Source organism: Pleurodeles waltl, chromosome 9, assembly GCF_031143425.1.
Source record: "Pleurodeles waltl isolate 20211129_DDA chromosome 9, aPleWal1.hap1.20221129, whole genome shotgun sequence".
NCBI classification, from domain to species: Eukaryota; Metazoa; Chordata; class Amphibia; order Caudata; family Salamandridae; genus Pleurodeles; species Pleurodeles waltl.
In genome coordinates, this window is record NC_090448.1 from 976,884,816 (window position 1) to 976,906,906 (window position 22,091).

At 42.4% G+C, this 22,091-nt stretch overlaps 2 long non-coding RNA genes across 3 annotated transcripts in view; one reads left to right on the forward strand and one right to left on the reverse strand.

Moving 5' to 3' along the window:
• The window catches only part of LOC138260185 (uncharacterized), a 109,100-nt gene extending 93,704 nt beyond the window's left edge, over window positions 1-15,396 (forward strand). The window contains exon 3 of the long non-coding RNA XR_011198830.1: window positions 15,378-15,396. This is a non-coding gene — a long non-coding RNA (uncharacterized lncRNA). The remainder of the gene's footprint in view (window positions 1-15,377) is intronic.
• LOC138260184 (uncharacterized) lies at window positions 15,236-21,529 on the reverse strand. 2 transcript variants are annotated; one of them, XR_011198828.1, is made up of 3 exons: window positions 21,165-21,529; window positions 15,901-16,355; window positions 15,236-15,397 (listed from the first exon to the last, which is right to left on the reverse strand). It is a non-coding gene; the product is annotated as an uncharacterized lncRNA (long non-coding RNA). The 2 variants fall into 2 exon arrangements; XR_011198829.1 differs by lacking the exon at window positions 21,165-21,529 and adding an exon at window positions 20,563-21,114.
• Window positions 21,530-22,091: the final 562 nt, after the last annotated feature.

Genomic DNA, 22,091 nt, shown 5'->3' on the forward strand with positions numbered 1-22,091 from the left:
ATTCTGCTATTCCACAAAGACACCCGTGCTGCAATGCGATCCTGTACAGTTTTTTTTTGACAGATGCAATTTCAGCGTCATTAGGGAGTTAAGCTCGGTTAACCATTTGCCCATTTACTTTTCAATAAAGCAAAAAAGTAGTGAAGATGCACTTAAGCAAACCACTTCTCTAATTTTTCATGTGTGATCCTTGAGGCACGGCAGGTGTGGTCTTTCCATTACATCATCTCAAGCTCAGAGTTCTGGCACATTAAAAAGTAGTTTCCTGGCACATGTTTCGCTTCTATGAAAGTTCATTAGAGGAATTCAGCAATTGGTGCTGGTGTATGCAACAACTGTACAGGTGAGTACCAGCGTACTGCTGCACAGAAGTAATCCTCCAGTATGTAACCATCCGAATTACAGCCCTTCAATCATAGTAGCTAAAAGTAGCATGTTTGCACTCCAGCAAAACACCCCTCCTATTTGCAGGGGTTAGGTGAAGGAGGTTTGGTCTTTTAATCTCAGATGTAATGTTGCGCTGAGCGCTTTCATCACAAATGGGGCACACCATTTCAAAAGTGCTGCCTCACAAGCCACACGAAGAATCCTCTAACCCTTCCAACCCCGATCTTGCTCCATTGACTCTTTAGCCTAGGTCAGTCTTCATAAAACTCTTTTTAATAAATGTGGCCGCCTTCTGGGCTATGCCTCTTGCAGTTGAATTGTTGGTGGCAGTATGTTTCTCCAAGATGATATCAAGTTTCCCTTGAAAGTTGCTCCTAATATTGGTTAGCATTTGTAAGATTTAACGTAATCAATTGATTAGCATTTGTGAATTTTAACTTGATCAATTGATTAGCATTTGCAAGATTTAACTTAATGCAGAAGTAGAAACCCCAAGATTAATATTCCCTCTTAGCTTGTAAGTCAAAATATTGAGGAAAAAATAGTGTGTGGCCAAAATATTGTGGCCTAAATATTGAGAACTAAAAAACTGTGAAAGTAAGTTCTTGTAGATAACTATAGATTTACTGTTATTAACCCCGCTTCTACATTAACATCTTTTTAACCCAAAGTTGCTAGATTTGGCTCCGAACCTGTGGAGTGGGGAAACGGAGACCTGTCACCTACAACGTGTTACAAAAAATGAGACACGCTGTGTGTTGTGACAGGAAGGGGAATGTGTGCTGTGTATCACAACAGAAGAGCCATACTGCGTGTTGAGGGGCAAAGAAACTGAGACATGATTTGTCTCATGCCTGAAAGACATGTTTTGCCCTGACAGAACAGACAGACATGCGTCCTGTAGCAAACAAAGTAGGACATGGTGTATGTCATGACAGAAAACAAGCATTTGCAAAGCAGTAGGTCTCGCATTTGCTTGAGTTAGAGCTATTGACATTGTAAATTCATAGCTGGACTTTTCTTGCCACGTGAAGTGGTCAAACCTGACTCATAATTTTGTCTTTTCCTGCCATATAATTCCAGTGGCCCTGCACATAACTAAAGCACTTCCATTTACCTTCTTCCTCTACCTACAGCAAAAAAGTTAAAATGTTGTCATTTAGCATCCTAAGTTAAATCTGCCATGCTACTTCCAATAGAATACCACTTTCTTTCACCACCCCACCATCAGAGTTGCTGGCTAACACAGTTCCCCCAAAAAAGACACAAGACAGCCACAGAGGAGAAATACACTAGAAGGGTCAACCAAACATCTCAAGAGTGTTCAAACAGTCATAGTGTAATAAGGTTGTTAAGTTGGCCGGAATCATGGTTATCATTGTAATAAGGAGAGATTATTAAAACATATACAATATAAACCTTTATCAGAAATAAACTTTTGGCATTACAGGGGCATCTTCTCTGCTAAGGCGGAGGAGTACTGCCCCACTAGATGTGGGCAAAGGAAAAATAAAATGATAATAACGTTACATTATTATCATTTTATTTTTCCTGGGAGAAGGGACGGGGCTGGGCTGGGCTGGAGGGAGGGGTCCAGAGGAGGGCTATGTGCATGTCTGTTTCACTGGCTGTGTTGGGCCGGCCAAAAATACATGCGCACTTTGCATGTTCTCTACCTGGCTGTATAGCACACCCGAGTAGAGAACATGCCCAGGCTCCCATTCCTAGTCCGAGTGGCGAAGCAGGCTCCTCAGACCAATCATGATGCTGATGTTGCTGGTGAAAGGAGCATTGTGATTGGCTGGGAGCCTGGGAACAGGAAGAGGATGAGGACGGAGGGGAGACAAACGTGTCTCCCCACAGGTAAGCTTTTTAAAAAAAACAAAATGTCACCCTGTTCCCTCCCCCCATCCCCGCTCCCACACACCCACTGAGTGGCAGCCACCATTGGGCATTAGACTGTAATGCTCAAAACAGCCCCTAGTGGGCACTATAACAAAAATATAATTTGTAAGAAATTAGATAATGTAACAATATTGTTAGTCCCTAGAGGGCATAACATAACCCCATGAAAAAATTGGAGAAAGTAATGCAGTGTAATCATATACTTAGCCCCTGGAGGACCTTTTTAGGGCTACCAGGCCTACCACAATGATATTGCAAATAAGGCCTTTAAAACAAAACTTTCCCAGCTGTAAAGTTAAAAAGTTCTAGCTATGAGAAAGCTTAAAAAACATTGAATAGTGGGAAGGGTTATTATTTTGCAGTCTTCACTAACCTAGTGTGGGGACCCAGAGATGATGTAGACAGAGCATTTTGAAGGTGTTCCCATTGTCTTAGGACCACCGCAGGCTGAGTTATGAGCAAAAATGTTTTGTAAACATAATGCCGTGCAAAGCGTAATGGGGACAGTTTTCGTGCCACGAATATTATAGTATGCTGACTGCAATGCTCAGAACAGCCCCTGGAGGACACCACAATATAAATAGCACTTAGATTAAACATGGCCATGTAATTTTACAGTCAGCCATTAGAGAGCATAACCAGATGACAAAAATATGAGAAAATAATGCAATGTAACCATATATGTAGCCTCGAGGTCATATTGCATTACAAATTTTCAAAGGTAGCAGGGCATATTACAAACAAGGCCTATAAAACATAACTTCTCCCATCTGTAAAACAAGAGTTCCAACCATTAGAGAGCTTAAAAAGATAATGAATGGTGGTAGGGTTATTATTTTGGAGCCCCACTAACATAGTGTGGGGAGCCAGTGATGATGTAGACAGAAAGAGCGCGTCATAATGAATGTTTTGAGGGTTGTCCCATTGTCCTAGGACCTAGGTTCTGAGCAAAAATATTTTGTAAAAGTAATGCCCTGCAAAGCATTATGGGGAAAGTGCCTCTGCCACAAATATGTTATTATGTTGACATGACTATAATGCTAGAACAGCTCCTAGAGGACACCACAGCAGAAAAGCATTTGTAAGAAACATGGTCATGTAACTATATAGTTAGCGCCCTAGAGGGCATAACCACACAAAAAATAGCAATAAAATAATGCAGTGTAACCATATATTTAGCCCCTAGTGGGCGTAGTGATTTACACATTTTCAGAGATAGGAGACCTATAGCAATGATATCACAAACAAGGCCCTTAAAACACAAGCTGTTCCCAGTTGTAAAACAAAAGTTCCAGCCATAAGAACACTTTAAAAAAAAACTGAATGGTGGGAGGGCTTACTATTATTATTTTGGGGTCCCCACTAACCTAGTGTGGGGACCCAGAGATGACCTACACAGAAAGAGTGTGTTGTGCTGAGCGTTTTGGTGGTGGTCCCATTGTCCTAGGCCCACCAGAGAATGAGTTATGAGCAAAAAAGTTTTTAAAAAAGTAATGCCCTGCAAAGCATTATGGGCCGATTTTCCTGAGTGCAATGAATATTGTAATATCGGCTCTCCCGCGATGCCTGGAGAGCCACCTCCTCTTTGATTATTTCTGTTTTACAAAAAACATTTACCAATTACAAGTGTTTTAAGGGGAGAGCCACAAGAAATGACTCTGATTAGGTAACTGTGAACAATGTGACAAGCGCTCCAATACCGCCAATCGAGTTCACGCTGTTGTGCCTGTTGGCGCTGTGAGAGCCATGATCGCCATGCAGCATGAAGGGGAGAGACAAAAGAAAAAATTGTTTGCCTGCGCTGAAGTATATCAGCAATACTGCAAAAATCCATGTAACAGGGCTGTCAACATCAGGGCAGTGCGCGTTCTACGGGCGACTAGAATGCAAAAACCTAACAATTTCAAGCTAACATAATTTATGCATTGTGCTGATATGATGTTGTTTAAGCAGATCGTGAATTATTAGACTTACGACAAGGGAATCAGGACTTAGGGGGTCATTCCAACCCTGGCGGTCATTGACCGCCAGGGTGGATGACCACGGAAGCACCGCCAACAGGCTGGCGGTGCTTCCCTGCCCATTCTGACCGCGGCGGTAAAGCCGCGGTCAGAAAAGGGGATCCGGCGGTTTCCCCTGTATGGGCAAGCAGCGCTGCCATGGAGATTCCGACCCCCTTCCCGCCACCCTGTTTCTGGCGGTTTTTACCGCCAGGAACACGATGGTGGAAACGGGATGTCGTGGGGCCCCTGGGGGCCCAGCATGATTTTCACTGTCTGCTTTGCAGACAGTGAAAATCGCAACGGGTGCAACTGCACCCGTCGCACCCCTGCAACACCGCCGGCTCCATTCGGAGCCGGCTTCTGGGTTGCAGGGCCTTTCCCGCCGGCCCAGCGGGAAAGCCAGAATGGCCTCCGCGGTCTTTTGACCGCGGATCGGCCAATTGGCAGTTTCCGCTGGGCGCCCGCCAATATTGGAATGACCCCCTTAGTGTCATATTTAGCCAACTTTAATTGGCTGGTCGCCGAGATATCCTGGCCTGAAGAAAAACAAGCGGCCTTGTTCTACAAGGGACTCAAAGAGGAGCTAAAAGATATTCTAGCTCAAATACACCCGCAGCCTACAGACTGTCAAGAGTTGAAAAACCTTGTCTTGAGGCTGGATCATCGTTTATCAGAACGAAAAGGAACACGCAAAAAGACTGAAAAATATTCCTGGCGTGTTCACGATAATAGAGACTCAAGATCTCCAAAAGAAAGAACGCCGGAACCGATGGAAATTGGAACCCTCAGGAGGCCTTTGACCGAAGACGAAAAGGACCTACGTCGAAAGAAGGGGCAATGTCTCTATTGTGGGCACAAAGGTCATTTGGCCAAAGAATGTCCAATCAAACCAAAGAGCAAACGAGGTCCGGTTCAGAAGGTTGCAGCCAATGCACAAGTCAAGTCGGAAAAACTAAAGCACACAAGATGCAGAGAAGGGTTGCTCTTGAGTGTCACCGTGGACCCTTCACAATCTAGACATCTCAAACTGGGTAGAAAAGTTCAGGTAAAGAAAAAGACCTATTTCAAGAAGGCTCTAGTCGATTCTGGGGCTACCGGGAACTTTGTTGACGCCCAAATGGTTCATGCATGGGGGATCCCATGCACTGAAAAAAAGACCCCAGAAATCATCCAGGCAGTCGATGGAAAACTCTTGACTGGAGGTCCGGTAACTCTTCAGACTGTCCCCTTGTCGGTGATTTGTGAAGATAAGAATCAAAGAAAGAGACATAAAGAGAAAATCCTCCTTGACGTGATCCATGCTCCCCAGTATGGAATTATCCTTGGCTTACCCTGGTTAACTCATCACAATCCAGAGATTAATTGGGCAGAACGAAAGGTCGTGTTTTCATCTGCGCTATGTAAAGAACAATGTCTCCAAAAGTTTAAAGTATCAAAAGTTTGCAACTCTTACATAGCCACTGCCGCAGAGAAAGAAGTTAAATTGCCCAAACAGTATTCATCTTACGAAGATGTATTCAATGAGAAAGAAGCAGAGAACTTACCTCCTCATAGATCTTATGACTGTCAAATTGATCTAGTTCCAGGTGCGATACTTCCCATTTGTCGTGTATATGCCCTGTCAGAACATGAAAATCAACATTTACGAAAGTATCTAGATCAATTCTTGGAAAATGGTTTCATTCGCCCTTCTAAGTCTCCTGCAGCTTCTCCTATGTTTTTTGTCCCGAAGGTGAATGGAGAACTTCAAACTTTTATCGACTATAGGGGTTTGAACAAAGTCACCATCAAGAATAAATATCCTTTGCCCCTAATTCCGGTCTTGCTGGAACTAGTAAAGAAAGCAAAAATCTACACGAAGCTTGATCTTCGAGGTGCTTATCATTTGGTCAGAATGAGAGAGGGCGACAAATGGAAAACAGCGTTCAAGACTAGATATGGCCTCTTTGAATACACCGTCATGCCTTTTGGTCTGTGTAATCCTCCAGCAGCATTTAAATTTTTCTTGAATGACGTTCTTAGAGAGTACCCCGACATATTTGCCTTAGTCTACATCGATGACATTTTGATCTACTCAGACAATGAAAATGAACATGTCCAACATGTCAAGAAAATTCTTGCAGCCCTTCGAAAGCACCATTTATATTGCAAACTAACCAAGTGTGAGTTTCATGTTACCACAGTTGAGTTTTTAGGGGTTATCCTTACCCCTCAAGGTATGGTGATGGCAGAAAATAAAGTAAAGGCCGTATCTGATTGGCCCACCCCAAAGACTGTTTGTGATGTACAATTTTTCCTGGGGGTTGCAAATTTTTACCGGAGGTTCATAAATCATTTCTCTCAGACAGTGGCTCCAATCACTAAGCTATTAAGAAAGAAGGAAAAATATGTATGGTCCCCAGAAGCTGGCCAAGCCTTTTTAACTTTGAAGGAAGCTTTCTCCACTGCCCCAGTCTTGACTCATCCTGATGCGGATCGACCCTTCATAGTGGAAGCTGATGCTTCAGATCTGGCAATAGGAGCAGTCTTGTTGCAACGAAACAAAGACACTGGTCAACTTCATCCTGTAGCTTACATGTCTCGAAAGTTGAACGAAGCCGAACAGAACTATGTCATTGCTGAAAAAGAGCTTCTGGTGATTCGTGACGCCTTTAAAGAATGGAGACATCATTTGTTGGGTGCCAAATACACTGTCACAGTATATACTGATCATCGCAATCTTCAGTTCATGAGTTCCGCCAGACTTTTGACTCCTCGGTAATTACGCTGGATGCTGTTTTTTGCCAAATTTGATTTTGTGGTAACTTTCCGGCCTGGTAAAGACAATCGCAAAGCTGACGCCTTGTCCCGCCAAGAGTCTACTACGTTGCCTGCAGTTCAAACCTCCAGAGCTATCACTGCTCCAGACAAAGTCCTATGTATCATAAAAACTGAAGATTTCTTTGAAGACATCCATAATTCTTTCACTGTGGAGAAATGGCAGACATGGGTTCAAGCAGATCCCAAAAGGTCAATAAAGCAAGGATTACCTTTTCATGACGCTCGTTTGTTCGTGCCCACTACCAAACTTCGCAAGATAGTGTTTCATTGGTTGCATGTTATACCTACGGCAGGTCATCCAGGTACTCCTAAAACTCTTGAATTAATCCAACGCTATTTTTGGTGGCCTATCCTAACAAAAGATGTAAAAACTATGGTAAACAACTGCGAAGTCCTTTTCAAAAGGCCAGGGCACTCGTATGAAATAAGATAAGAGTTTGTGCAGTTAGGTTCTTGGTCTTCGGAGAATCAATATATAATCCAAACAGAGTTAAAGTTCAGTGTCTTTATTCTTGTGCGAGGTTTTCATACATATGTTCATCACATCAGAAAGATTCCATATGTGGTCATCACAACAACTTCCAACAGCCAACACGTGTTTCGTCTCCGAGAAATAATCTCATTGACTTCCTCAGGGCTGTAAGAAACATAATAATGAGCTTGGTCATAATATATAGTTATACATGATTTGGCCATGATTTTAATACCTGGCATTAAAATCGTGGCCAAGTCCTTCACCAGTATAGCGTGACTGTCTAAAATCATCAAGTGACATTACCAAATGGAGCCACAGAGAAAAAACTGTGATTACAGTCTACCACAAGTGATAAACTTGTTATTATTATAAATATCACCAAAAGTTTGATGTGCACGTGAAACGAAGTAGAAATTGAGAATTAGAAATAGGGATAAAGACTCCCACTAGATATGTGGCAATGAGAAAGGGAAACTAAGGTTGAGAAATGTACTCTTAATGACAGGGTGTCATTAGGAAAAAAGGAAACAGAAAGGCGTCATAACACCTAGGAAATTGGTGAGTGAGTGTGCTAAATTAAGCATTTGCAAGTGTGTCTGAATAAAGAAAAACGTACCAAAGTATAAGTAAGGTGTTAACATGAATAAATGGCTTATCCTAATCAAGTAAAACTCTTCAAGATAATGTACGATCTGAAATAAAATGATTGTAAGTCATTAGGAGGAAGATAATGAGTAAGCTGAATTTAAAAGGAGCTAACAAAAGGACTATCACGTATCAATAGAGAAAGAGTAGTGGGAATCACGTGACGGGGGCAAAACACTATTATCCCCGAGTCTTCGTGAGGGAGTACTCATAAGTCAGCACGTATGGATCCAAAATCTTTTACGGTGGGATCTAGAAGAGAAGATCGCTATACTAAGGAAGTAGTGACTAGCATAAGCAATATGGCATAATTCTAAAAGTAAAAGGTCACGTACCTATAAACAAAACAGTTCTTTTGGTTAAATTCTTGTGTTGGGGGTGCTATGTCTTGCTCCCCGATAATTAAGCTGGCGTGTATGTAGAGAAAAAGGACATGTAAGCCCTCCGTCTCATCTAAAACCGATGTAACAAAGATTATAATCATATGTTGCGTCTAAGTTGAGCAACCAGACTCAGCCCCCTCAAAATAAAGTGCAAAATACATAAGGTAACACTAATGTCACCTACCTAGAAGTATAAGGTATAGAAGAGACACAGAGTAAGGTCTCAGGAGTGTGTGTGAAACTCCTCGGCATGACGGGCAGTATGTTTGTTTGGTCCTTTTTTTATTCGATGATGAGAATCATCGGCTGGTCCGAAATAGAAAAAGGATAGAGTGTTGAAAGAAAAAGTGGGCGCCATCTTGGAGGGTGAAAGACACAACTAAAAGACAGTGTGCAGCTGGGTGTATGTAATTGCTAAGCATTATCTAATACGAATAATCTTAGGCGCTTACACAAATTGATAGAAAGACACCGAATAAGGTCTTACACGACACAGAGTAAGGTCTCAGGAGTGTGTATAAAATTCTTCGGCATGACGGGCGGTATGTTTGTTTGGTCCTTCTTTTAATCGATGATGAGAATCATCGGCTGGCCCGAAACAGAAAAAGGACAGAGTGTTAAAAGAAAAAATGGGCGCCATCTTGAAATTGCTATGCATTAGTTAATGCGAACAGCCTTAGGCGCTTAAAAAATTGATAGAAAGACACCGAATAAGGTGTCACACGACACAGAGTAAGGTCTCAGGAGTGTGTATAAAATTCTTCGGCATGATGGGCAGTACGTTTATTTGGTCCTTCTTTTAATCGATGAGGAGAATAATGTAACTTAGAAGTAATTTATTCGAAGGGTCCCGAGAATAAGAGATGATACAAAATAGTAAAAACAAAGTGTAATCAGCCAAGTAATCCTAAGTAGTCATCGTCCTAATTATTCGTTTCACGTGATCATCAAAGATTGGTGCTACTTACCAATAAAGTGTGAATTCATATGTAATGTAAATACTGTAATAATAGTAACACTTCACATTTGAACAGAGTTCACCATCTTAGCACCAGAATTGAACTGGGCTCATTCGTCCATATTAGGTAGTGTTGTATACTATGTTGATAGAGTTTGACAGTAATAATTAAATTCATACTTGGACATACAGTGTACAAATTATACGTTATTATGATAGTAAAATTAATCACCTAGCAAGTACTCCATTTCATAATTTGTGTTAAGACCTTCCTCCACTGCTCTTAATTTGAGGATCCAAGTACATTCACATCTTCTAAGGTATCATTCTCTATTCCCTCCTCGTGGGTGTTTGGATATATTCTCAAACCCATAAAATTCAAAGCTTTTGGTTAGGCCCTGGGCCAGGCATTGATTGATGTGTATTGCCACAGGATACCGACTGTCATTTTGTCTCACTGCTCGATAGTGTTCGCTTATTCTTATTTTGAGGGTTCTGATAGTGCTGCGTACATAGTATTTGCTGCACTTGCAAATGATCATGCAAATTACGTAATTGCTGTTACATGTAATGTGAGAGGTGATGGGAAATCAATCACCAATCTGATTATGAAAGGTAGAGATCCCCGTTCTTGCCCATCTACACATTCCACATTGCCCACATTTATAGAATCCCTTATTGCGGCTAGTGAGCCAATCTTCGTGGTGTTGTTTACTAGGGTAGCTCGGACATAATGTATTCTTAAGAGTTCTGCCACAACGGAATGTAAGAAGTGGAGTATCTGAAATAAAACTTCTTAGAGTTGTATCCGCTCGTAATATCGGCCAATGCCTTTTCATACATTTGCGTGGTATTGAGGTGGCTTGTGAATAGTCAGCTACACAACGAATGTTACTATTAAATGTTCTACATTTTTGTTTGAGAGTGTCACTTCTTGAAATGTTTAAAATCCTATTACGGGCTTGCTTAAGATACATGGTTTGTATCCCCGTTGCTTAAATCTGTGCTCCATATCATTGATGCATTCAAAGAAATCAGTGTCCAAGCTACAGTTGCGTCTAGCTCGGACTGTTTCACCAAACGGAATCGCATCAATCTGATGCCTGGGATGTGAGCTCGTTGCATGTAGTATTGCATTGCATGCCGTGCTTTTTCTATAAAGACGGCTTTCGATCTTGTTATTGTGGATGAATAATTCAACATCAAGAAAGGGAATACTCTTATTACTGTGCTCCCAAGTAAAAGCAATGTTGAGGTCATTAGAGTTAAGGTATTCTATAAAACTGTTCAGTTTGGGTATGTCCCCCGTCCACATCATAATACAGTCATCAATGTAGCGACCCCAATATAATATGTCGTTTTTTTTTACGTTGATCATATCCTTGGTCACATTTTCTGAGACTACTTGTTTCGTGATCTGGTCTGCATCCCTTTTCTGGTTTCTAAGCTTCCCTCCTCTCCTGCCCCTCCTTGTTTTACAGGTATTTCTTTCCGTCGGTTTGTCTCCCAATGTCCCTGTCTGATCCTCTGAATCTCTGCTAAAAAAGAAGGGGTTCCGTGTTGCAATGTTAAATCTTGTCTTGTTATGTTACTACTAGTAGTTGATTAATTACTACTCACTGAAGTGACACTAAGTGAAGATTGTGAGCCCATCTCCTCTGTTCGTATTTGTTCCCCTCTTTTGATTAAGTGGTCGTATTTTTGGGAAAAGGTGAATACTCTACCATTTTTATAGTCAATTTCATCTCGTTTGAGTTTACGAGCTTTCCTTTGTGTAACCTCATTCTGGTGTTGGTTGATAATTTCATTTAGAATTGCATAGTTTTTTGTAGTTGCTGCTTCTAAATTCAGACTATGAATTCCTGCCTCTAGGGTGGCAATTTCTGCCTGTAACTTTGATACCTTTCTGTCTGCATTTTCTATCAAAATGTTTATCAGTTTAAATGAGCTGGAAATTAGTTCTTGTTTCCAGCAATCCAAAAGATCTTGTTCTAAATTGTCGAAAGTAGGAAAGATATGCGATCTCAGCCCTCTTGGTATTCTTTTTAGTTTGATATCTTGTTTGAGTGTGGCTCCGTCCCACCATCTGGAAACCTTCTGTTTTTTAAACTTTTCGAATTTAAATAAGTCTGTGCTCGCCCTAAAACAAGTAATTCAAAACCGAAAGGGTTGTTGCATCCACTCCCAACTCTAAGTCGTCCTTGGGAGCACATTTCTTTAGACTTCATTACAGGTCTACCAGTGGTTCAACAATATTCAGTAATCCTGGTGGTAGTAGATAGTCTCACGAAATATGGACATTTCATTGCCTGTAAGAAATTGCCCACCTCCAGTGAACTGGCTGAATAGAGTGGTTCGTTATCATGGACTGCCGAAAATGATCCTCTCCGATCGAGGGTCGCAATTTGCCTCAAATTTCTGGAAGACATGGTGTAAAACACTCCAAGTGACATCTACACTATCTACTAGCCACCATCCTCAAACAGATGGTCAAACGGAGAGACTGAATCAGACTTTGAAGCAATACCTACGTGCTTACGCTGAAAAAGTACTTCATTCTTGGACATCAATGCTCTGGTTAGCTGAGTTAGCCTACAATAACTTATTCCACACTTCTACTGGCGTTACACCTTTTTAGGCTTGTTTGGCTATCATCCTGACACCTTGCCCATCACAATCCTTCAAGAAAGTTCTCTTACTCCAGCTGTGTCAGAAACCATTCAACATCTGCACCAAACCCAGATATTTGATTCAACAGCATTTAGAAAAGGCCAAACAAAAATACAAAAAGCATTATGATAAGAAACATTGTGAGGGACCGCAGTATCAACCAGGTGATAAAGTGTGGCTTTCCACAAAACATATAGACTTCAAGAAGAAGCACATGTTCAACCCCAAATTCATAGGTCCTTACACTGTCCTTCAGCAAATCAATCCTGTGACCTATAAACTACAATTGCCAAGATCATACGGATTCATCCAGTGTTCCACACTTCCCTATTGAAAAAGCCAGTCCAGAAGGTCCGCCCTCATCCAGCTCCAGTTCTAGTACAGGGGGAAGTAGAATACGAAGTCAAGAAAGTGTTGGATTCTAAACTGAGAGGGCGTAACCTATGGTATTTAATCTCATGGAAAGGTTATTGCCCTGAAAGTAACTCATGGGTTTCTGCATCTGATGTCCATGCTCCAGTACTTGTGAGGCGCTTTCATCATCTCAATCCAGACAAACCAGGCCCTAGAGCGCGTCTGGGAGAGGGGAGTACTGTCAACATCAGGGCAGTGCACGCTCTACAGGCGACTAGAATTCAAAAACCTAACAATTTCAAGCTAACATAATTTATGCATTGTGCTGATATGATGTTGTTTAACCTTTTGCATTGCAGAGTTTAATCCTGAAGACTTATATTCAGCATGCACATAAATACTGTTCACATGTAATGCACTGCTGCAGGCTTCCAGACTGTGTCAGGGTGTGGTCCCCTTCCAGGGCCTTCTAGAAGCTTTCCCTGCAGCATGCCTGGGTGTGGTTGGTGGGCTGGGCTGAGAGTCTATAAAAGGGAGCCAGCCCAGCTCCAAGTGCTCAGTATTCAGAGGTCCCGGTGCAGAGCAGCAGCAACTTCCTGAGCTCTTGTTCCGGTGGCCTACTTTGATCTTCCAGGCCTTTGCCCATCATTTACATTGGTGATCCTTGATCAGGGCGTTAAGACGGAGGTCGGGCTGGGCCCCCAATCCCGTTTTCGAAGGCATCCGAGTTCTTGGGCCTACTTTTCATGTTGAGAGATTTTACCTTGTGTGTGTGAATGTGCTCTGGGTTCTTTCTGGCATTTACATGGTAGCATTCGAATCAGCAAGACACGCGATTCATTTCTCGTGCTTTAACCCTTGATATTCATTGTGCGCTACCATTTCTTGGCAGTTACATGGTGGCATTCAAATCGGCAAGACGCGCGATTAATTTCTCGTGCTTTAACCCTTGATATTCATTGTGCGCTACCATTTCTTGGCAGTTACATGGTGGCATTCGAATCTGCAAGACGCGCAATTCATTTCTCGTGCTTTAACCCTTGATATTAATTGTGCGCTAACATTTCTTGGCAGTTACATGGTGGCATTCGAATCGGCAAGACGCGCGATTCATTTCTTGTGTGTAATTCATGTTATTCATTGTACGCTACCATTTCCTAACATTCATATGATGGCATTCGAATCGGCAAAACGCGCGATTCATTTCTCGTGCTTTAACCCTTGATATTGATTGTGCGCTACCATTTCTTGGCAGTTACATGGTGGCATTTGAATCGGCAAGACACGCGATTCATTTCTTGTGTGTAATTCATGTTATTCATTGTACGCTACCATTTCCTGACATTCATATGATGACATTCGAATCGGCAAGACGCGCGATTCCTTTTCTTGTGCCTAATTCATGATATTCATTGTGTGTGATCATTTCATGACATTTATTGGCTGACATTCGAATCGGCAGAACGCGCGATTCATTACTTATGTTGAATTCATGTTATTTAGCAAGCGTTACCATTTCATGGCATTTACTTGGGGGTGCTCGAATCGGCAATACGCCCGATTCATTTCTTGTGTTTAAAATCACGGTGTTCATTATGCGCTACCACTGCATGGCATTTATTTGGTGGCTTTCGAGTTGGCAAGACGCGTGATTTATTTCTCAAATCTATTTTATGTTATTCATGGTGCACAATCATTCCATGGTATTTACAAACGTTGTGAAAATCTGCAATGTGCGCAATTCATGTTCCGGCAATTTTGAGAAAACAAAAATGCTAGAGTTCCAGATGTAATGTTGTATGTACATAAAACGTTTCTCAAATACGATTCATATGATGGTTTAGCAATCATTCAGATTATTTCCTGATCCTCATGCAAAAGATAATGCCTGAATTTGAAAGTTGCATTTAACCTTTCTTGCTTCCCTCACAGGTATCCAGTCATCTTGAAGCCTAGTTATTTAAGTCTGTGTTTAGGTTGTCCATGTTTTTTCAGAATGACAAAGCTTAGAGCCATAGCCTAGGACTGATTAATGTGATATAATTTTGATGTTGTGTGTTTTAACCTTTTTGCTTCCTACAGGTCTCCTTCCCAGCTGTTCCCTTCCTAATCCCCTTTTCCCCACTTGGACTCTCTTAGACTCTGTGACAATTCTAATCAGAGTATTGGAGCTGTCTTGTGGTGGAAGTGTTGGGAACGTGCACAGACCCCGAGGATCTGGTGACTCTGACAAGGGCAGTCTGTAAAGCATGACAAAAACATCCTCAAGGCGGGACAAACTTGAAGCATTTAGCAATGACATCAAGGTATTTTTGAAAGGTAAGCCCAGGAGGAAATTAAAGTGATAGGCATGAGATGGGCATGGTTATAATCCCACAGTACTTAAAACAGGTCAAGCTTGCACGCTCAACCTAAAAAGTTTCAGTTTTCAGTGGAAAAATAAGATGTGTCGATATTGCGTTTTGGGGCCTTTCCTATCGTGGATACTAGCCTACCCACACAAGTGAGGTACCATTTTTACTTAGGGAAACACAGAAGAGTAGAACAAGTTTTATTACCAATTGTATTTCTCTGCAGTTGTGCTGTAACAGGTTAAGTAATAATGGAGGCTTGCAGGCATATTGTATGGGTTTAATATTAATACGGTTTCTTTTATTGCTTTCTTTCCACACTTTGTTTTCCTTCTTGTTTATTTTATTATTCTCTGACCTATTGTCTGGAACTCTTCTCTGGTCTTTTCTGTTTCTTGACTTTACTTCTTCTTTCTTTACTTTCAGGTGGGCATCTCAGAGTTCAGCTGCGGAGGTTACATGGGAGAAGAAGAAAAGAAGAAGCCGGTTAGAAGGTACGTTTATCCTCTCTTTTGTCTTTTTCTGTTTTTAACTGTCCTCTTTTCCTTTTCTGTATCTCTCTCTTCTGTCTCCTGTTTCTCCTTTCTCCCTTCTCTCTTTTTTTGGTCTGTTTTAGATTTTTTTTCCTTACTCTTCTTTCTTGCCTGAGGTCTCTCTCCTTTCTTTCCTGCTCTGGGTTATGGTTTGATATAGCCTTTTTCTTTCTCTGCGGTCTGCTTTTGTTTCTGTCTCCTTATCTGTTACCTTTATTTATTCATAAAGAAGAATATTTTCTCCCTCCTTCCCCGTGCCTTTCTTACTTTCTATGACCTCCGATTGTGACTTCTATATTATCGTGCCTGGTGCTCAAATTTGTTTTGCAATCATTCATGCTTCACTTTTTCTCAGCCCACCGCCTTATCTCTCTCTAGCCCTCCTCCCCGTATCCCGTTGATGAAGAACTCCGTACCTGAACTGGCCACGTTCTTCCCAGAACGTGGCCGGCCTCTGCGCGTCTTCTCCCTCCTTAGTCAAATGAAACCTCCGGGCCACCGTCCTCCTCCGGACCTTTTCTCCTCGAGCCTCCAGGGTTTTGTCTTCGTCCCGTGCTTGTTTGTCTCCACACGCCGCCGTCCCTCGGTTCGCTTCCTCTCCTGCCGGAACGTCTTTTGCCATTACTGACGGGACTTAAACCCCCCACCATTTCCGCGTTTGCATGGCAGCTTCCGCTCCACTGTGGTTCTGCCTCTTCTGTCTCAGCGTCCTTGCTCGGCGAAGGGCTCCCGGGGTACTTCCACTCCAGTGCCGATCTCGGCGCACTGTCACATTCACTCCCCCTAGAGAGTGGCTTTGGAGCCACTTATTGGATGGATATCGAGACAAATAGTCAACATTGGAAAGCAGGGATCCAGGGGAATGTTGTATCTGGAATGAGAAAGATTGCAGGGATAAGAACCATCGAAGTATACGAGCATTCTTGTCCCTATGTTTTGATAGCCAGGTTAAGGGAGTGTGACCCGTAAGAAGAGTAAAGGATCGTCCTGATAGATAGTATCGAAGAGATTCAATGGCCCATTTTATTGCGAGACATTCCTTTTCCACTGTGGGATAATACCTTTCCCGGGGTAAGAGTTTTCTGCTGATATACACAATGGGATGATAATTTCCCTCATCCCCTACTTAGGACAAGACAGCTCCTAACCCCTGATCAGAAGCATTGGTTTGGACTTGGAAGGGTCTGTGAAAATCCGGGCAACGCAAAATGGGTTTTCTATTTAGAGAAAGAACGTTTCCTACAGTTAAAAACCCTACTAAGTCAGTAAGTTGGTGTATTTGATTTGGTTGTTATTTCTCGAGTAGGGCAGTAAGAGGGGCTGCGATGTCGGAAAATGGGGAATAAACCGTCTTTAATAACCCACCATGCCCAGGAAAGCTCTGATATCTTTTTTTGTCTTTGGAACAGGGATTTGTGTAATAGCATCCACCTTTTCCACTTGTGGATTCAGGGTTCCGTGTCCTATCACATACCCTAAATAATTGATGGTATCCTGCCCTAGTTTGCACTTTTCTGGGTTGGCCGTTTATCCCGTCTGTTGAAGCACTTTTAATATGCTGGACAAGTGTGATATATGATCCTCCCATGTTTCACTGTATATGACGATATCGTCTAAATATGCGGCCACATAGTCTTCAAAGGGTCGTAACACCATATCAATTAATCTCTGGAAAGTGGTAGGTCCCCCATCTAAGACAAAAGGCAGTACTGTGAACTGATATAAACCCGAGGGCGTTGCAAAGGCTGTTTTCTCTTTATCACTCTCATCTAGTGGAATCTGCCAATATCCTTTCGTTAAGTCCAAAGTAGTCATGTATTTTGCCTACCCTAATCGTTCTAGGAGATCATCTTTTCGAGGCATGGGATATGTATCGTAACAGGAAAGGGAATTCACTTGTCTAAATTAGATGCAAAACCGGATAGAGCCATCTGGTTTGGGGACTAAGACTATAGGGGAACACCAGGGACTAGATGAAGGTTCAATGACCCCCACTTTTAACATCTCCATAACTTCCTTCTCGACCAACTGTTTTCTGGATTCTGGTATACGGTAAGGTCTTTGCCGAGACACCCGTCCATCTAGGGTATGGATATGATGTTTTATAAGATGGGTCCTACCGGGTATTTTAAAAAACACTTCAGGATTAGTATGCACTATTTCTTCCAGTTGAGAACATTGAGCAGTAGTGAGATTATTACCAAAATGAGGCATATTCTTTTGTTCGGGTTTCGGTACCATAGGGAACATGGGTATTTCTGTCTCAGAACAGGTCATAATGTACAAAATACTATTCTGTGCTTCTTTTTCATGCCATACCTTCAAAAGATTAATATGATAAATCTGGCTTCTACCCGACCCTGCTGGTATCTGTATTCTGTATGTTATGGGAGTTACTTTTTGCATTACTGTATAGGGTCCCTGCATACGGGCCAATAATTTATTCTCAGTAGTTGGTAAAAGAATCAACACCTGTTGCCCTACTGTTAACTCATGCATTTTACTTTTCGCATCATAATACGTTTTCTCTCTCAGTTGGGCTTCTTTTAATTGTTTATGGACCTTCTCCCATATGGTATGTAAACTATCCTTTAAATCACTAGTATATGTAAGTATGTCCTTTATTTCCTCTTCTGTTTCCTCCGATTTTTCAGCTAGCATCTCCAACAGGGTGCGTGGTTGTCTTCCAAGCAGGAGTTCAAACGGACTATGTCCAGTGGAAGACTGTATGTAGGTTCTTAGGGCATATAATACCAATGGTAATTTATTCTCCCAATTCTTAGCAGACTTGTTAATGACTTTACGATTTTTGATAGTTTTATTATACCGTTCAACTAGACCATCTGTCTGGGGATGATAACCCGATATCCGTATTTGTTGGACTCCTAGAGTCTGACAGACCTCGGACATTAACGGGGACATAAAAGGGGTTCCCTGATCAGTTAGGGGTTCTTTTGGGATTCCAACTCGCGAAAAGAACTCAATCATGGCTTGAGCCACAGTTTTAGTAGTTATACTCGCCAGTGGAATAGCTTCTGGGTATCTAGTTGCATAATCTACAAGAACTAAGAAGTATTGGTGACCTGTGGAGTATGGTTTCAGGGGTCCAGATCCATACCCACCCAGGTGAAGGGCGTCTCTATGGTTGGTAAGGGAAGGAGGGGATTCTTGGGATCCTTGGAAGGATTAACCAACTGACATTTCGGACATTGTTGACAATGTCTCCGTATATCACCATAGACCCCAGGCCAGTAAAATCTCCTTGTTACGGATTCCTCCGTCTTATCTCTTCCTAGATGACCTTCTACGGTGTCACCATGTGCTAGGGTAAGTACTTTCTCTCTGTAGTCTTGGGGAACTACTAACTGGGGTTTAATGCTACCTGATGAAGGACACACTCGATATAACATGCCATCCTGCTGTGATTGCTGGAACTGTCCTGCAACTGACAGAATCAGTTTCCTCAAATTCATTTCAGGGGTATTTTCTTGCGTATTGTCCCTGTAATAAGCTTTCTTATGCCCTCGTTTTTGTGATCTGGTTAGTTTTTCCTTTGGTATATGGTTCTCTATTTCTGAGGATACAAACGGTGCCTCACTCCACCAGGAGTCAGTTTGATTATTATGATTTAAGGTATCTAAGAGTTCAGGAAATTATCTATAATCGGTTCCCAGAACAAGTTCTTCACCAAGGTCTGGGATGACTCCTATGAGAAGAGATTCTTCCTTTCCTCGACAATTTATTTGTGTGATAGCGACGGGGTATGTTTTGCTATCCCCATGAACGCATGTGATCAGCACCTTTTCATCTGTTACACATTGGTCTGTCCGGACGTATGACTGATTAATGACACTCTGACTACAACCAGAATCTATCAAGTTTTCCTTTTCTTTTGATTCCCCAGAAAGAAGGTGGAATACCGAGTCATTGTCTTCCCTAACCACAATACCTTTCCCCTGGTCATTCCAATCTCCATTGGTTCTCCTTGGTCCCCTTTTAGAGGACAAAATTGCGCAATGTGCCCCCATTCTGCACAGTGAAAACATTGAGGGCCCATTGTGGGTTCCTTGGAGGGGGTTCTATAGGGACCGGGTTTTTCTGTGCTTAAACTCAGTATTGGTTTAGAAGGGAAGGATTTGAGTGGAATTGACCTTGACGGTGGCGGCTTTGCATTGGAGCCCCGGAAGTCTGGAGCTCGGTGATAGGCACAGGCCAGTTCCACGGCGGTGGTATTATTTAAACCAGGATGCTGGCGAATCCAATTACTTGTAGAGGTGGGTAATGCATCTAGATATTGTTTTAGTACTATCACCTCGAACATTTCTTCTTTGGTGGTATCGGTGGGGTTTAGCCATTTGCTGGCTTCATGATGGACCCTGTAATAAAGCGTACGGGGATTTTCTTGACTCACCTATTTTGTATGTCGGAAGTGAAGGCGATAATTTTCCTGGTCTAGACCTACCCGTTCCAGAATTGCTTTTTTAATTTCTGCATAGGGTGGTAAACCTCCTGGATTCACTGCCTGATATGCTGCCTGAAGAGTCCCCGTCAGGAGTGGAGCAATATATTGACCCCATCTTTCGGTAGGTCAGTTAGCAGAACTGGCTACCCGTTCAAAGTTTGTGAAGAACGCGTCAGGATCCTCATTCTCCTGATATTTCTGTAGAACAGCGCTAGGTACATTCGGGTGAGCTCTAGTTGTTGCTATCGTTTCAGTCAGTTTCCCGATGGCAGTCTGATGCACTAACTGATTATTGGCAATAATAGTTGCCTGACTTTTCAAGCCAGTTTGTAAAGCTTTGCGTTCTTCTTTTGTCTCTTTTAACTGTTCTTCCCAGACAAGTTACAAATGTCTTTGGCCCTCAGCTAACTGGGCGATCATATCTGCTAGGGTAGGTTTCTCCTCCATTGTCCTTAACCTTTCCTCCAACGGAAGTGAATCCCACTTCTGACACCACTGTAACAGGCTAACTAATAATGGAGGCTTGCAGGCGTATTGTATGGGTATAATCCGGTTTCTTTTATTGCTTTCTTTCCACACTTTGTTTTCCTTCTTGTTTATTTTATTATTCTCTGACCTATTGTCTGGAACTCTTCCCGGGTCTTTTCTGGTTCTTTACTTTTCTTCTTCTTTCTTTCCTTTCAGGTGGGCATCTCAGAATTCAGCCGCGGAGGTTACATGGGAGAACAAGAAAAGAAGAAGCGGGTTAGAAGGTACGTTTATCCTCTTTTTTGTCTTTTTATTTTTTTTACTGTCCTGTTTTCCTTTTCTGTATCTCTCTCTTCTGTCTCCTGTTTCTTCTACCTCTCTGCTCTCTTTTCTGGTCTGTTTTAGAATTCTTTTCCTTACTCTTCTTTCTTGCCTGAGGTCTCTCTCCTTTCTTTCTGGCTCTGGGTTGTGGTTTGATATAGCCCTTTTCTTTCTCTGCGGTCTGCTTTTGTTTCTGTCTTCTTATCCGTTGCTTTTATTTATTCGTAAAGAAGAATATTTCCTCATCTTTCTCCCTCCTTCCCCGTGCCTTTCTTACTTTCTATGACCTCCGATTGTGACTTCCATATTAATATGCCCAGTGCTCAAATTTGTTTTACAATCATTTGTGCTTCACCTTTTCTCAGCCCCCTCCCCCCTTATCTCTCTCTAGCCCTCCTCCCCATATCCCGTTGATGAAGAACTCCGTACCTGAACTGGCCACGTTCTTCCCAGAACGTGGCTGGCCTCTGCGCATCTTCTCCCTCCCTAGTCGAATGAAACCTCTGGGCCGGCGTCCTCCGACGAACCTTCTCCTCCTCGAACCTCCACCGATTTGTCCTCGTCCCGTGCTTGTTTGTCTCCACACGCCGCTGTCCCTCGGTTTGCTTCCTCTCCTGCTGGACGTCTTTTGCCATTACTGACGGGGCTTAAAAGCCCCACCATTTCCGCGTTTGCCTGGAGGCTTCCGCTCCACTGTGGTTCCGCCTCTTCTGTCACAGCGTCCTTGCTCGGCGACGTGCCCACGGGGTACTTCCACTCCAGCGCCGATCTCGGCACACTATCACATTTGCCCTCCAAATGTAAGCCAGTGTGTAAGAAAGAAGACATTTTGAGAACTGCCCTCTAATTCACATACTATTATGGGTACCCACAAATTCAGAGATGTGCAAATAACCACTGCTTTTGAACTCCTTATTTTGTGCTCCGTTCTGAAATACATGGATTTCCTTGATACCTATTTTTCACTATTTATATTTTACCATAATGAATTGCTCTATACTCAGTGCACAATGAAAAACCATTGCAAGTTGCAGCTCAGTTATTGGCTTTGTTTACCTCAAGTTCTTGGAAAACTCACAAACTCTATATATCCCTGCAACCAGAAGGGTCTAGCAGATGTAATGGTATATTGCTTTTGTAAAACGGGCATGGTGATGAGAAGTTACAAATGGAAACGTTGTCAAAAATAGTTGTTTTTTCTACTAATCTTCAATATTTTTTTATTTCAACACTTATGGCCTGATTACGACCTCGATGGATGGGATACCCGTCGCAAACGTGACGGATATCCTGTCTGCCATATTGCAAGTTCCATTGTATCCGATGGAACTTGTAAAACAGCGGGAGGGATATCCG